The sequence below is a fragment of the Heterocephalus glaber genome, unplaced genomic scaffold, assembly GCF_053883595.1.
Source record: "Heterocephalus glaber isolate CG9 unplaced genomic scaffold, H.glaber_assembly_v1.0 deba00001773, whole genome shotgun sequence".
NCBI classification, from domain to species: domain Eukaryota; kingdom Metazoa; phylum Chordata; class Mammalia; order Rodentia; family Bathyergidae; genus Heterocephalus; species Heterocephalus glaber.
The window spans coordinates 10,350,049-10,365,562 of NW_028258463.1; the positions used below are offsets into that span (position 1 = coordinate 10,350,049).

Here is a 15,514-nt window from a genome sequence, read left to right on the forward strand (position 1 = left end):
CACGACAGCAGCTGGGTCTTAGTCTCAGGTGTCTTTCTAATCTGCCCAAGGACTTTTTCCATTGTCCGTTTATGAGGAAAGGATCAGATCGAAGCCCACAAAAGGATTATTTGGTGTGGCATAGAATTTCTTTTTAAAAAAGCAGACATTAAACACACTCAGACACAGACACAGATGTAGACAAATGAACCAGCTCTAGCGAGGAGGAGAGAGAGAGAGACTCCTAAAAGTACAGCTGAATCAGAAGAGAATCTCAGGACCCGGAAGAAAATGACTCATGTGGCGGAAATGGAGCCCGTGCTGAATATCTGATTGTATCCTTGCTGTGATGGGAAGTAATTTCAAAGGACTCACGCTTCAGAACAAACCCTCAATTATGGTTGTAATTAATGAATGAATGGCCGAGCCTTCTGCTTGCAGGTCGCCTTTCATCCCAGCACACCTCAAAACCAAACAGCGGCCTTGCCCAGGACTCCCGCTGGCCCTGGGAGGGATGCAGGCCTGTGCACTGCCCTGCACCCTGGGGCCTGGCTGAGTCCCAGCATGGCCGACTTGTGTGTGACTGTGACCCGCAGAGAGCAGGAAATGTGTCCTGGGCTGCTGAGTCCTATCCTTCCGCCTCAAAACAAAGGTCAGGAACGAATGGAGAGGTCCTGCTGGGGGTGGGGCCGCTGCTGCCTACGGGTGACTAGCTTCAAAGGGAATTTAGGAATCAAATATCAGAGGCAGAAGAGATTTTTGCCATTCCTGGTTTCACAGAACCAGTTTAACAGAGGAGGCAAACAGCTGCAGTGGCATCTGGTGGGACAAGCTGAGTTCGTGTCAGTGGCAGAGCCGTCACTGTTACTGGTGAGTTGAGCCAGGGCTGTTGTCCCAGCCCATGCTTCTCTTTCCTCTCTTTCCTACTGAAGGTGGGCCTTCCCAGTTTACGTAGCCCTTTGCTTGTCTTTAGTCAACCCTCACCGTAACTCTTGTCACAGCCAGGCAAGGGTAGTGTCCCTACTTGGCAGATAAACATTTAGGGGCCCATAGAGCTAGTGATTCAGAGCTGATGTGCACCTACAATGTCACAGAGCAGATTTGGGGCCCTCACTGTCCTCTCCCCCTGGAAAGTCGCCCGCTCCTGCTTTCCTTATAGTGCAAGAGTTACCCTCCTTAGCCATCATTTTCCGAGTTCTCCTGCATGAGCTGGGTGCCCCTTTGGGGAGGAAGCTGCCCTGCCTGGATGCAGAGTGCCCCAGTGGGATGGAGCCCTCTGCACCCCTGCCCCGCCGAAGCAGGGGTTGTGTCTTCCACCGCCAAAGCACCAAGGTCTGGCTTCTTGTAGCCATTTTGTTCAGCTGTAGTTAAGTCAGGAATGAACTTTTTAGAGTCGAGATTTTAACTGCTGCCGTCACCTCTACCCCTGTTCAGAACATGAGTTGAAGAACCAGGAAGCAGGAAGAAGCCTCTCTCGGGAGTGGATGAGTCGTCATCTACAAAGGCTGATCCCTTTCCGGTTGTAAAGAAAATGGAAAAGGAGGAGAAGCACCAACTCTCTGTAACTGCTGGACAGGGCGTGGCTCGGTCAGGGCTGCCAGACCTCTGGCTACGCTGTACGTTCTCTTGCTCCACCTCAGTCCCCTACCAAGGAAAGATGGGGACAACTTGCCTCTGGGTCCTCCTGGGTCCTCAGCGGCCACTGGCCAGGCTGTGTGGTGGGGTGTGCAGCGGGACTGCCAGCCACAGGGCCCCCACTTCAACCGAGATCAGCATTCCCAACCTCCCCAAACCCCAGTAAGCTGTGATAAACACAGCTAGCCTCTCTGAAGACTCCTATTTCAGTGCCATCATCTTTCTCTAAGACGTAACTGCTGTCAGTCGGGCAGCTCCTGTCTGGTGTCTCCTCTGTTCTGTTCTGCTTGAATATGAATGGGGCGGTGCAAAGGAGCTTGAAACAATCAGGAGGCTCCAATCAGAATGCTTGAGTTTAGGCCAATTTGGACCAATCAACTGGCTTCATCTTAGACCAACCAGAGGACTTGAATTCGGACCTATCACAGGCCTTCAGCTGCTACTGTATTTCTGGGAAAATAAGACTGGGTCTTGTATTTGTTAATTTTTGCTCCAAAAGATGTCTAGGGCTTATTTTTAGGGGATGCCTTATTTTTTCATGTACTGTAATCTAATTTATTCATGTACAACAATCTATACTTATTCATTTATTCATGTACAAAACCTACATTTATTCATATTCATCATAACTCTCCAAACCCTGAATTCTGGCCTGAATTTCTTGCAACTTTATTTCCTGTAGAACCATTGGCCCCGACTCCTCATGTCCAGCAGTAGCGCTCCCCTTGCACGAGCATGTCTTTTCCATGTAGTCTCTGTGCAGTGCATTGGAGACCCAGCTGTGAGTGATTTTACCCCATGCATTCTTCACCCCAGTCATGACCTCGTGTAGGACGGGCTTCACCAAGTTTCCACTAAATCAAGTGTGCATTGAAGTCTTTCAAGACAGCAGTGGCAACAGATGATGACAGTTGAGAATGACGGTCTGCACCGAAGTGACAAAAAATTCACTCATTATCAATTCCATTCATGTGTTGTATCTGTGCTCTGATCGGTCATTTGGCAATGACTCTCTAGTTCATCTGTTTGTATAGGTGTTTACCTGACATCCAAAGGCACCCACTTGGGTGTTTACTAATATTTGATTATAATTTATACTATCATTTATTTTAAGTATTAATGCCAATAATATTTATCTTTAATTATATATTAATATTTTTATTTTATAATTCAATAAATCCATTATGTATTGCAGTGGATGTACTAAATGATGATCTCAACTGGGGCTTATTTTCAGGGCAGCACTTATTATGAGCATCTGGAAAAATCATGTGAGGCTTTATTTTCCAATTCAGTCTTATTTTGGGGAAATAGGGTGTTTGAGCAGCACTGTCCCCCACTGCTCTGGTAGGTCATGGAGGACTCCCTCTGTGTACTGACTCTCCTGTGGTGCAGCATGAGTCCATTCAAATAAAGCCTCCTCTGGTGGCCCTGTAAATCAACCTGTATTTCTCAGGTATCATGTGCTTAGAAGGTCCTGTAAATCTACGCTGGGTTGAAGAGCAGCAACTGGAAGAGTCCACTGATGGTTCCAACACATGACAGCATCAAAAGGCAGTGACTGAGAGTGGCAGAGACCAGTAAGTGTCAGTGTTGGCTGGCAGTATTCAGCATTAACTGGCGTCAGCCAGCGGCACCATGGCTGTTGCTCGTACAGTTTCACTTTGCTTGTTATGATTTCTGTCCCAGTTGCACAAAAGAACCCACAACTAATTGGCAACAACATCATCAAAGCATGCTCCTCCTGACCCCCACAAACCTCAGCAAGGAGAGTCCTTTGGGTTTTCCTCATCTCACGGTGCATGTGTGTTGGAAAACTTAGCCACAACTAAAGGAAGCCTGGGAGTGCTAGCAAGGAGCACCTGTGGCCGCTTAGGTGTCTGTCACGAGGAGACTGGGGCAGTGCTGTGGTTCCAATGCTCCCTGAAGGCTCAGGTTGGCTGTGAGATAGATACTGAGGAGTAGGACCAGGCTGCACCTTTGAGAGATGATTAGGTCACGAGAGCTGTGTCCTCATTAACGGATTAACCCATGAATTAATGGATGAATGGGTTAGCGGGTTCTCCTGACAGTGGGTCTGTTATCGAGGCCAGTCTGACTCTGTCTCTCGAATGCAACCCCCGGGTATGATATCCCTGCTTCAGGACCCTGCAGAGTCCCCGCTCACCAAAGGCCCTTACCAAGTGCCCCTCCTTGATCTGGACTTCCAGCCCCCAGAACTATAAGAAATAAATATCTTAGTGATTCTGTCAAAGCAATGGAAAACAGACTAAGAGGGGAGACGTGATGAAATGTAAGCAAATGAGGGAAACAGCGGTTGTTTTACTGCGTGGGAGTAAGCGGTGTTCCGGTGGACACAGGTGCTTCCGGCTCCCTGGTTTGGACCCAAGGCTCCTGTCTACGTGGCCCAGCTGTACGGGGGAGGAGAAGTCACCCCAGTGTGTGCGTGGCCCACATACTGTCTCTAAATTTTCTTGGCAGAATCTGCCATGGAACCGACCATTCCCCGCTCACTTCAGGTGTGTTTGAGGGGTAGTGACTTATTAGTCCACAAGCTTGGCCCACGTCTCATTTTATGCCAATGTGTGGGAGCTTTGATTTACAAGAGTTAAACTGGGGTAAACAGTTTCTTTAGTACATAGCAGGACCGGGATGGGAAAAAATTGGTGGTGACATTTGAGGGACAGGGGAGAGCCAATCACTTCACAATACCACCATACAATCCCTTTTTCTTGTAACTTCTAATGTGTGGGATTTCATTGGGCTTTAAAAAGCAATGATAAAAGTGAAGCTTTCTTATAAAAATTCAATGAATATATGGAAGTACAAGAAAAAAAGATTTTAAAAGAAACACCTAATTCCACTACACAGACATAACCATTGATAAAATTTGGTGAATATGATTTCAGGAACTTCTATGTGTGTATATTTAAAGACATATGAGGGGCCAGAAGAATTTTAGAAAGAAGGGCTCTTATAATTGAGTTTATTTTAGAAATAATTGTTAATTATAATGTAATCAACAAATACGAAACTAAAATGAATTTACTTTACATATTTTCTACAGGATTGTGAAACATTCATCACGTTCTTTTAAATTTCACATTTTAAGAAGAGCAAAATGGCCTGTAAATACCAATATTTGTAAAATCACAGGACTAGAACGAATGTCCAGATGAAGTTCTCTGCTAACGATTTCTGTTTTTGGGAACCTCACCAGCAAATTGCTGAGCTTATTTTGAAACTCTGTTTAAAGCCCTCAACAGATGATACTTGCATGCTTTCTCAGTACATGTCCAGCATTTAACCATTCTTTTGTTCCATGGGATTTCATCAGTAATATGGTTTCAATAATTTAAAATTTCTTCTTATTTCTGTGGAGTCCAAGCAATCAAAATTCTCACTCTTTGCATGACTTTCCACCTAAAAATTTTATAATTTTTCCATGCGATTCATGGTTTGGATGCAGTGAGCCATTGTCATGGAAGGGGGTGGGTATTTTAGAGGAGTGTGGGCAGGCATGGCCTGCTGGTGGGTCAGGAGTCAGAGGCAGCTCTGTTGACACTTAGCTATCATTGCCCGGAGTGCATTCTGTTTGTGCCTTTTAAAGACAATCATCCCATCACTGAAATATTTTGCAGGCTCCCTCTTCTTTGGACAGAAGAATGGCCAACGTGATCCCCAGAAACATTTTTACCCAGTAGTAGTAGGCAAAATCACCATGTCATTATCTTATGATTTGGAGGGTTTTGACTTCTTTTTTTTTTTTTTCTTGGTACCGGGGATCAAACCCAGGACCTTGCACTTTCGAGGCAGGTGGCAGAACCACTGAGGTAAATCCCTGGCCCAAGAAGGGTTTTATAAAAAGACAAAGCCTTTATAAAAATAAAACACAGTATCTGCTGTTTGGATTGGACATTTTCTTAGTGCCTCACTTTCTTAATTATAGCCAAATAAAAAGAAATGAATCTATTTTCTCATATTTCTAGTTATTGAGAAAAAGGGGGGAAATAGGAGAAATTTAAGAAGTATCCCACATGGTATTTTGGACTAAGGAGAAAAGGAGGATTGACTGTAAATTTGCTTCCAAAGAGTATCAGTATATAGTGACTGAAGTAAAAAACAAAATAATTTTTAAAAGAAGGAAGTATTCTCCAGTGATAGTTAACAAGACAACTGTTAGGAATTCTTCTTAGCTTGATTCTGGAACATAAGATGGAAAGAGAAAAGGATGCAGAAGTGGCAGAGCCTTACGTGACTTGGAAGTGAGAGTTGGGGAATTGGAAGAGGTGAAGACATCAAGGGGAAGGAAAAGGATGAAGATCCAATGCAGTAGGATCTGTGCGTACGGAATGTAGGTCAGGTAACTTTGTTAAGGCCTAGCTGTATTAGCGTAGTTCTAAGAGACTTGGACACACCTGCAAAAATGAGAGACATGTTTGCTGCCCAGTCCCCATGTCCACCCACTGCTCGTGGTCCGACCACTCAGTTAGGGGACGGGTTGGAGACCAAGCTCGGCCGACTCCTCTGTGATTATCCAGTATCGCCACCTCATAGTAGCCTCTCTATAAATCCTCTTCAACTCCATCTTGGGAAGATCAGGAAGCCGTAGTGGATGGTGTGGAACAGACTTCGTGAGAACAATGAGAAGTAAAGGGAGCTGATTGTGGGCAGGGTAGATAAAAAGATGAGCTTGTTGCAGGTGTGGCTGTAGAAGGCCAAGCCTGGAATCTGGGCACTGGCATAGTTAGCTCTGTCCATCCTGCCAGAAAGGAAAGCTGGAAGTGAAACACAAATCCTGCAGCAGCTCCTGAATCCTAGATTTTGCTAATTGTATCCCCATGTTACTTTTCAAACCATGATCCTCTCATCCTTGTTTTCCTTATAAGCTAGTAGATAGGTCTAAGGGCTTTATTAAGTTCAAGCTTGGCTTTTATGGCAAGAATACTTCATAAAGAATGTTATGTACTTCCTTTTGTTTCTGCTGTATTAAAATGCCTTACTACTAGCTTTGTGTGACCATGGACACTTCAACTCTTTTAGCTCCCTATTGGAGAATTTTCCCAGCTGAAAAAAATCAATATAGTGTATTAGTTTAAACTGAAGTCTTAACTTGAAATTCAGTATACAGAGAATGCCAAAGAATGTATACACGCTTCAGGAAAAATTGGTCTGGTATTTTTTCAACAGGCGGTGTTACCCCTCATACGGAGGACCTTGGAGGATGTTGCACATCGCAGAAAACTCACTACACTGCCAACCCTTAGAGGAGAAATTGAAAATGCACCTGCAGCAATCTCAGTGACCAAGGTGACCCAAGCGGCAGTTCACCCCACTAATAAATATCTGGGAGCTCATGGCCACCACTCTGAGCCCCTCTTGTCATTGTAGAGGCCAAAGGTAACTTGTATTAATCTCATGATGTCCAAATAAATTTAGTAATAAAACATTTATACAAGGTTTTCTTTTCCTAAAGAGTGTGGATACATGTTTTGGAGGAATATGTGTGTGTGTGTGTGTGTATATTTATTTCAAGAAGTCAGTAAAATCTCTAAACTTGCATGCAAAACTTTACTTTCCTGAGAAGGAGGCTATTTCTTTAACCTTGCAAAGCAGTATATACATTGAATAAGTTAGGATCCTATAATGTAAAACTCCCGAGTCTCCTTCCCTCTGTTGGGCTTTAGTTAACAATAAAACATTTGAGGTTTTTGTGTTTCATAAAAATGTAATCTTGGACTTTGAAATGAGAGGTATTTATCATCTGCTTTGCTTCATTCCTTTTCATTTTACAGGCAAAAAGAAACAGTAGCTAAGACCACAGCAAGATCAGGCTAGCAGCAGAGCCCGGACACTTACTGTTGTTCTGCGGTCAGGCCCTCCCTCCTCCCACTTTTAAAGCCATGGACATGATTCTTTAAGTTCATTAAAATTTTTAGGATTGTAGGATGTTGGTTCAAGCACGTGTTTATTAATAATTGTCCAACTACACTTTAAACATCCCTATGGCTTTTTTTTCTCCCCTCAAAGTACGTATTTTGTCTCTCATTCAGAGTTGGCTAATGTCTATAACCACAAATACTTTGAATCAGAATATTCTAATTTATTTCATTTAATTATTAACTTTGTTGAGAGATTCTAGCTAATAGACAATTCCTGCTTTTAAGGATCCTTTAGCTTCTGGATTTGAGTATTTGCTGCAGTTTTGCTTTTTTTTTTTTTTTGTAGTATTTTGCCCAATAATCTGTTATATGACTACGAAGGCTGGGTCTGGGGTGTTTAGCAGCAATGACCAGCTCTTTACTCATTTTTAGGTCAAATTCAGAATGGCCACACTGCAGGGAGATGCCGCAGTTTGGCTTCATCATGGAGAGGGTCCCTTTTCCACCGGGAGGGTTGTCAGGGTCTTTTCACCGAGCGACAATGAAGTCATTGCCATTTTTTTTTTTTTTTTGGTACTGGGGATTGAACTCTTGAACTCGGGTCCTTGCGCTTGCGCAGCAGGCGATGAAACCACTGAGCTAAATCCCCGGCAATCACCATTTAAATGACGTCTCTGTCACCCAGTACCTGGGAACCTCATTTGGTGACCTTTTCTTCCTTGTTTCTTCCTGCAGCTCCCTCCCTGGGATGCGGAACCTTCCAAAGAGGGCAGGCTGTGCTGAGCTTCTTTGAAAGTAGTGCCAAGTCCCTCTTCCTTAAACTTGCTTTCAGAAAGGTCCTTAAATCCTTTCATGCTACTTTGGCCCGCCACCAAGTGGTGACTTTGTTCATTCAAGGTGACAGAAGAAAGACAGATCTCCACTATTGGGTGGGGAGTGCTATTGCGAGACTGAAATGGTTTCACTCTTCTCTTTGCTTCTTACTGTCATCTTGACCCAACAGACATGATAAGTAATCAAACAAATCCCTTATACAAAGGCTCTTGGCTTTAAAAATCCCTGAATTAACCCACATGTTAGCTTTGGTGCTTACTGGGCGTTACTTTCTTTTTCTTTTCCCCCATCAAGAGCCGTTTGAGTAACTAGTGTTGTTTGTCAAGGCATGATCTCATGTAGTTTGCTGGCGTCCTGTCCTTAGGGGGGTTCACTTCAGCCAGTGGTTCATGTTTCGGCAGGGCCTGGTGTACATGAAGGGCGGTGGCAGACTCCTGACCCTCCCTCCCAGCATTCTTCCTCTTTTGACAGCTGGTACCTGAAATTCAACCATTTATTTGTTTGCTTCTTATTCCATAAGTCTTACTACATTGTTCACACATTCGCTCATTTCTTCCCCAAGTATTTATTGGGTATGTATTTGAGGGGCTGGAGTAGAAAGAGCAAGGAAGGAAGCAGCACAAGGAGAAGCCAGTGGCACACAGAGATGTTGGGTCATTGCAGGATTTTTCCAGCCCTGCTGTGTATTCTGATTGTTGACATAAGCATCATGGAAAATCTCAGAAAGGCTTTAAGCAGGAGTGCTGAGCCATCATCATATTGATTGGTCAAGAATATAATCCCGGACACCTTGTGGAAAAGCACGGGAGCAGGGATAAGCATTTGGGGACCTCAGGGGGCCATTGCACCTGTCTGGAAGAGAAGTGACAGTGGTTTGCTTATTATTTTTAGTAGAGGAATGACTTAGTGAAATATTCAGGGATATTAGAGTAGTAAGAGCTAAATCCCCTGCCCTGCTTGACTTTCAGTTTGAGATGCAGGTTTGTTCTTTCCCTTTCTCTCTTCTTTGGGTAGGCATAGTTGTGTCGTAGTCATGTTGTTGTGGCTGGAACAGACAGCCCGATGCCCACAACTGAAAGGAGGTGGGGTTTATTCTGGCTCACCGATTTTTAGAGGATTGAGTCCACGGTCAGCTGGCTCCAAGGCAGGAAGGGCACGGTGGAAGGGTCTGGGGGGGGAGAGATGCTCACCTCATGGTGGCCAGGAAGGAGACGGAGAAGGGAGGAGCTGGGGAGGGAGATGCACCCTTCCAGGTCATGCTCACAGTGACTGCCTCTTCTTTTTAAAGCTCACCTCTATGATGACCTTTTCTACAACTTTGTTACCATGCAGACAAGTGGAAAGGATCAGAGCTGGGGGTTAGAGTTCATGCTCTGCTGTTAATTCACCTGGAAACCTTAACTTCTCTGGTCTCAATGTTCAAATCAGGAGAATCAGGCTGAATAACCTTCCCTGTAATTGGCAGGGTTGTTGTGAGGTGTGAAGGAGTTGGCATACATATGGGAACTTTGCAGTCTGGAATCTGTGCATATACATGACTCAGGTGAGTGTGGTAACCCACAGGGGGCCGTGCACAGGGGTGGGCTGAAGACACTGATGACTGTGATAATGATTGTGAACACCCGTGGGTCCACCCAGCAGTCATGACCCACAGGTGTGGACAGAGAGGAGACCGATGAAGTTGTCAGGAAGTCACGAGGGTTGGAGCAAAAATCCCAGGCTAAAAGCGTGCTTCTACCTCCAGATGAACTAATAAAGAAATCATAATTACAGGACTTTATATTTAGTAAGCACAGCCCACGAGATGGTGGGATCTAGGCTGATGAATATCCTCACACCAGGCTTAAATTCTGCTGTCTGCTGGTAGTCCCTCAGTGCTTGATTTTCACAACTGCAGACTGAGATTACACCTAACCAACGAGAGCGGAAATCAAAGTAAGTAATCTATCCATTACCCCTAAAAGCGCTCAGTGGTAGTGTTGTTAAAATACATTTGTGTATTAAAGTATTTCAGAATACTTTATTTTGGTTGGGTGAAATAATATACTCTAAAAGAGCTAAAAGAGGAGACCTTGAAGCCTCCAGACACAAATGATAAGGATATGGAAATGCTAATTATTCTGATTTAATGATTACACATTATATGTACGGGAATATCACAGTATACCTCAGATAGGCATATAATTATGTGTTAATTAAAATGCAAATAAAAAAATATGTGTCTATGTTCTGGCTTTGGACGCAGTGTTCTATATATATATATATATATATATATATATATATATATATTTTTTTTTTTTTTTTTTTTGGACTGGGGATCAAACTTGGGACCTTGCACCTACGAGGCAGGCAGCGGAACCACTGAGCTAAATCCCTGGGCCTGGAACGTTATATATTTGTATAAAATGTTCTAAACTTACAGAATTTAGTTTAATATCTTCAGTGCCTTTGTGATTTTCATTTCCCATATAAATTATATTCTAAACATAGTCTCCAATTTCTTTATTTTGATATATTTTACTTTTACTCTCTTATCTGTTTCAAGTTATTTGTATTTTGAGATGAGCGTTATTTCCACTCGGAGAGAGTTGCAAGAACAATCCCAATGCTGTGTTGTGTTATAGCCACAGGGGCTTAGGGTGGGGTGGAGTAGACGGAACCAGTTTTAGAGATCTTCCCTTGGCTTTTATTTTTTTTATTTTTTATTTTTTGGTACTGGGGATCGAACTCGGGACCTTGAGCTTGCGAGGCCGGTGGTGGAACCACTGAGCTAAATCCCCGGCCCGTTGGCTTTGTAGAAGACAGTGTAGTGCCAAAGCTGGCTGGAGGGATGGAATCATACCAGCTGTGTTTCCTTCCTCACGGAAATCATAAGAGGTCAGCTAGGGAACAAATTTTTGCAAAGTGAATATTGGCTAACAGAAGAAGTAGTCGTTCTGTTTAATGCTTAAAAGTGCAGCATCTGGAGTCTCATGGTCCTGGGTTTGAATTCTGGCTTCGACACTACTTTTATGACCCTAGTAAGTTTAGAACCTCTCATGTTTCTTGTTTCTCACCTGTGAAATAAGTAGTTGTGTAGAAAATGCACATAGAGACCATTTAACCCTTGGCACATTGTAAGTGCTCAGGAAATCGTAATCGCTATTATTGTTGCTATAAAAAGATGACCCCCGGGAGGGATGGAGTGTGTGTGCAACTGTAAACTAGTAGTTAAGGTACAGCCTTAAACACAGACTACACTTCCATTGTTGTGTTCCCCGAGGCTTGAAGGACAGCAGGGAAACTTGATGAGTTGATGACTTCATCATGGTACACACTGGCCTGCAGTTTTTGTGTTGGTGTTTTACAGAGATAATGTATAGGATGCCTCCCTCTCCCTCTCTCTCTCTCTCTCTCTCTCTCTCTCTCTCTCTCCTTTTCCCCCCAGCTTTTGTTTATTATAAGCAACACCCCCCCCCCCCAGGATCCCTAGAACCCACGAATAAGCTATGCTATGTGGTAAAAAGGAAAAGGAGATCCAAGCTGCAAATATTCTCAACTGTCTGCTGGCCCCGTGCAATCCCAAGTGTTTTTATGAGTCAGGGATGGAAGGGATGAGCCAGGGATTTAGCTCAGTGGTGCCACCGCCTGCCTCGCAAGCGCAAGGCCCTGAGTTCAATCCCTGGTACCAAAACCAAACACAAACAAACAAACAAACAAACAGCTGGAAGGGAAGAGTCAGTGAATGCTGAAGAAGGGGCTGGGACAAAAGCGGGGTTCAGAGCGATGCTGCTGCTGACTGAGGGAGGCTAGAGGACATGAGGGGGAGTAGGACCCAGGGGCTGGGAAGGGCAGGGCCAAGGGTTTGCCCCGGGGCCCCCAGGACGGGGCCAGCTCTGCAGACACCCTGACTCTGCCCCCCAGAAGGGCTGTAGGATAATTCACTGACGTTATTTTGAGTCCCTACGTTCATGGTAACTTGGTTTAGTCACTGTAGAGAGTTTGTATAGCAAGCACATGTGCAGGCACCAAACAAGGCTGCAGGGATGAGTTTTTGCTGAAGATAGCGAAGATGTACAGGATATTTTCTTAGGTCAATTTATAAAGCACCCTTTCAACATGTGCATTGACTATGGACCCTTATTAGTAGAGCAGCAGAGATAGTTACAGTAACTACATTTTCTCAATTCTAAATTAGCTAAATTATCAGCTCTTAAACATTCGAAAATTCATTTATACACGAGGCTTCAGATAATCGGAGAATTTTAAATCACATTTGTTTAGACATTTTTTTTTTCTTGAAAAAAGATGAAATCACACAGGATCCAGGATGTTTCTGAGAATCCAAGACCCCTTGGTGACATAATGAGGACAGAATCGAAGGGGTATCCACCATGGGGTTCTGCACCACTGGTTGCTGTTTTCCACACAACAAGCTTCACACTGTTACTGTGAAGAGACCCCAGGGCGATCCCTGCAGTTTAGGGGTGCCAGATGTTCTCTTCCACTGGGGCGAGCTCCACTCACTCTGCAGCCACAAGGACACGCCCATTTTGTTTCTTTCTCGCTCTGCTCTCATTTCTCCAGTGCTTCCCTTGAATTCACAGAGAGCGTCTCCTGTCATACGACCTAGCTCACCCTATCTCACCTCCGATTACTCCTCCCGGCCCTGACAACTTGCAGCCTTTCTTGAAAGGGATCCTGGGTGGCTTAGGGCCCCCCTTCATTAGTCACAGGAGGGATCAAAACCAGAACGTCCCCCCTGGAGTCTGGGAGCACACGCATCACATCGGCAGCCTTTGTCTAGACCTTGCAGAACCATGAATGTAAATAGGATTAGAAAGGAGGCCGACCCTTTCCAGGAGCTGCTCCAAGGGAGAACTTGCGGTTTTATATCTAGCAGAGCAGAGCTATGCAAGGCCAACACTCAAACAATAAGCTTCACACAAACCCAACGACCTGGCTGCTGCAGTTCGACTGAGAGACGGTGGGGGCGCTGTTCAGCTAGGGCATCAGGACCCCTGGATAGAGCTACTTGGGGTGATGCTCCTGTGTACAGTCAGTTATCTATGTCTGTTCTCAGAGCACTATTTTTCTTAGTGTACCAGAGCTAAAGGGGTCTCCAGGAGCTGGCTCACAGTAACCTAACTTCTAAGTGCCAGATGAATGACCGACCCAGAATGCAAAATTATTAATTTAACATTGTGGTGATCCATTCTGCCACCACAGTTTCCATCTGGGAATCAGGGCATCTTCTTTATTGTAACTGAGAATTAGAGAAGCGAGGTTAAACGTGAAGGTTTTTGCTCAAAAGAAGAGAGATGTGGGGTCTATGGGGAGGTCTGAAGCACTGGCCTGACTCGTGTGCCCCGTGATTGTGTGTAATCTCCACCTTCCTGGACCGGGGTACATGCATGTTCGGGGCCCACTTTATTTAGAACTCCACAATTCACCTTGTTTCTTGAGCTCTTTAATGAGCCTGCATACGTTTATTATCTAATCAGCTCGAGCAATCACATAAATGGTTGTGCATTTGAAGCATAGAAGATGCGAATTTGTTCTGATCTTAACTTTATCATTCCATGTGTCCCTGAGCCAGTTACTTCACTTCTGTGAGCCTTTGTTCAGTTGTCGGAAGTGGGAGTAAAAGTACCTTGGGGAGAATCACGAGAACCGGGAAAGGTAACGTTAGGGTTTAGGTGGAAAACATCCCGCCGGAGCCCCACGGGTGTGGTGGGCGCCGTGCTAAGTGGACTCCCCGTCGGTGAGTCCAGTAGTTAACTGGACTCGTAGGAAGTGGCCTGGCTGGGTGTGGGTGGCGGGGGATGGGACCTGGGAACTTGAACCCGTGCCTCGGACTACTCTCTTCTCTCTGCTCCTGGCTACGATGTGTTGTCCCTTTTCCTCTGTGAGGTCCCTCTGCTGTCCTGTCCCTGCTTTGGGGCCAGCTGCCCACAGACCGAAACTGCCAAAGCGGACCCCTCCTCCTTTAAGTTTTGGGTGTCAGGTGCTGTGACTGAGAGAATTCACGTGAGGCACCTGGTGTAACGTCGGAAGCCCAACGGCAAATCAACTTGTGATTAAACAGGAGGAGCTGCCTCGCTCTTTCTGCTCTTGGTCTTAGAGGCGCCAGGGCTTCGTGCCCATCTAACCATGTGGATTGTGTCCTTGATGCCCCCTGATAACTCAGTTTTTCAGAAGTCTTCTTTCTGCCTTTTCTACTGATTGCAGGCGACACCGGAGGCACCAGGGACAAGGACAACGTGTATGACTAGGACAGGGGTCAGCATTCCTGCCGGAGCTGCCTGGCTTTTCTGTCCTTCCCAAGAGTGATCCTACTTACATGGTTGACTTCGAATTTATCTCCCTCTTCCTCTTGGCTATCTTCTTCCCATTAGCTGCCCAAACCTGTGAAGAGTGTTGTGTCATGGAGAGATCCTTTCCAACTTGCCCCTAACTTTCTGCTGCATGGGATTTTTCACTTCGGTCCATTACATGACTCCACCTTCTACTAAAAGGAGAATTTCCATTTTTAACCTGGTATTTTCATTAGCTATTAGGATGGCTTGGAGTTAACAGTGCTTTTGTCAATTAGCCCAGGTGGGATAATTCACTAGCTCTAGTGTGATTATTTTTCCAACTGAATGTAAGCTTCTCAAAGCAGTGCCATGATATCTGCTGATAACAGTACTGGATGCCAGGAATGTTCTGAGAGCTTTGCATGCATTAATTAATGACATCATCTCAAGCTCATGACGTAGATGCTATTAATAGCCCCATGTCACAGACGAGCAAGTAGAGTCAGAGAGCTCAAGTGATTTGCCCAAGATCTCACATCCGGGAACCAGATCCAGTTGGTCTAGATCCAAGTATTTGTTTTCAATCAGTATGAGATTCTGCTTCTTGACCAGAGATAGGCATCATTCTCTTCTGGCCCTTTCTAATACCCCAGTTCTGGATTTTCTGGACTACTCGTTCTGGATTTGCATTTGAGTCTCCCTTTCGCTTTGGATGTGTAGAGTCCTCTCAAGTGGGTCGGGGTTTAGTTTGCTGCCTACTGTGCCTGCAGCCACAGAAACCATACTGGAAGGTGGGTGGCACATGTCCCAGAGGCTGACCATGAGGGAGGAGGACACAGTTACTTTTTTCCTGCTGGTTCAGTGGACAACAAGCAGACAGACCCCTGTCCCCAACTGAGGTGCAGC

General features: G+C 45.0%; 1 long non-coding RNA gene across 1 annotated transcript; it reads left to right on the forward strand.

Annotated features, from left to right (window-relative positions):
- Positions 1-441: 441 nt before the first annotated feature.
- Positions 442-6,900, forward strand: LOC110344806 (uncharacterized). Its single transcript, XR_002387646.2, has 3 exons — positions 442-849; positions 3,071-3,194; positions 6,805-6,900. It is a non-coding gene; the product is annotated as an uncharacterized LOC110344806 (long non-coding RNA).
- Positions 6,901-15,514: the final 8,614 nt, after the last annotated feature.